Source organism: Macrobrachium nipponense, chromosome 39, assembly GCF_015104395.2.
Source record: "Macrobrachium nipponense isolate FS-2020 chromosome 39, ASM1510439v2, whole genome shotgun sequence".
In the NCBI taxonomy this organism is placed as follows: Eukaryota; Metazoa; Arthropoda; class Malacostraca; order Decapoda; family Palaemonidae; genus Macrobrachium; species Macrobrachium nipponense.
In genome coordinates this window covers 41,888,026-41,889,906 of record NC_061099.1, presented here as the reverse complement: position 1 = coordinate 41,889,906, position 1,881 = coordinate 41,888,026, and positions in this window count along the sequence as shown.

The window sequence follows — 1,881 nt, the reverse complement described above, 5'->3', positions numbered from 1 at the left end:
CTTTTATCTCGTCGAGCGTGACAAGTCCGATTCGTGCTCGACCGGAGGTCAGCCAGTTAGATATTCGGCCGAGCACCTCTGTCGGGAGAGCCGCTGCGACGAGGTCAGCCTGCAGCACTTTGTTTGTGAGCCCCGCGATCCGGAATTGCCCTTCGGCTCGGAAGAACCAGGAAGACGGGTCAGCCGTTGTGAAGGGGGGCAATTTGACAGCTTGAGCGGCCGCTGTGTCAGAGTCCGTCGCTGGGGCGGGGGAGGCCCGGGTTTCCCGCGAGGTAATGTGTTGCGCCCATTGTCCCTCTCTCACAAAAACGGTCGACAGAGTCGTGAATGGCGGGCCAAACCGTTTGAGGAAACGCCTGAACACACCTTGGGCAGGTATGCCGTATTTAGTCCGTTAGAGGCGTTGGTTATTTCCACGGTAGGAGCTTTCAGAGATCTATACTGAGGCGCCGTATGAGTCCGTTAAGATCTCTGAAGGTGAGCGGCGGTAGTGAGTCCCTTAATGGCTGAGCCAAACCGTTTGGGTCACCGTCACTCCGGGGTCACCAGTTGTGAGAGGTGGACAAAGAGGCAGGTAGAAGTGTACTGATTTTTATTACGTTGTTGTTGTTGTTTTTGATTTAGCTGACCTTGTGTCAGCACGGGCTCTTGCACAGAGCAGCCCCGTAATTTTTATTACAGTCAAGGGAATATAAATATACAGCATGCGGACGGAAATGTGGTCACCGAACCCGCGAGAGAGTAAAAGTGGGTCGGCGAGACCCGATTTGTTTTCTTTGAGAGACATAAAATACAAAATATAAAAGTACACAATATGTGGTTATACAAGCTTTATACACTGACGGAAAGCCCGCTGAATGCTCTCTCAGGGGGAAGTGAGAACAACGCGAATGATGAATTATGTACAGAGAAAATTATGAATAAGCGTTGTCCTTACAGGGGAATGATTAAGTAAATAATATATATATGAATTATCGGAGGGTGACCTTAACCCGTAGAGAATGATCGCAAATAGAGTGCTCGATATATGCTAGGGATCAAGTTGACGGCCATCTTTGAAAATGAGCCAAAATTTGTTCATCTATCCTAAATATGATCATGATCTATGTAAATACTTGGATGCAATCGGTGTTTGCTTTTAAAAACAGTGGCTCAATTCGTTGGCTTAGGAATTTGGCTTCAATTTTAAGTGATTTGTCCCTAGACTTTTCTGAAAGGCACATTGAATTAAGCATAAATAAGTCATGGAAATCTAAGAACATTCGTTTTCAAAACTTCAGTGTGTTTCTAATGAGGCTCTCTAGAGCATAACGTTTTACATCATGAAAACCCACCGAAACAAATCGACTCCAAATGAAGACTTTTTTTTTTAGCAATATTTGATTGTCTCTACCAATCGTTGAATTTGATCACACAACATAGTAAATATGTCCGACTGACATATTATACTGGTGAATCTAATCATTATTTCATTGTCTTCATTCTATTCAGGAAGAACAGTGAAAACTTAATCAATTCTTAGTTTGGTTCCTTCCACCCGGCACTAAATTGCAGGATCATAATTATGAAAAGAGAATATTGTCATCCCTTATCAAACACGTCGCGTAAGGATTAGATTTTGTCAACACTAGTCTCAGCAAGATAATATGACAAGATACAATGAGTCGGAACTTTAGCTTTATCACCACCAAAGTTACACACACACACACACACACACACACACACACACACACACACACACACACACACATATATATATATATATATATATATATATATACATATATATATATATCTATATATATATATATCTATATATATATATCTATATATATATATATATATATATATATATATATATAGATATATATATATATATAG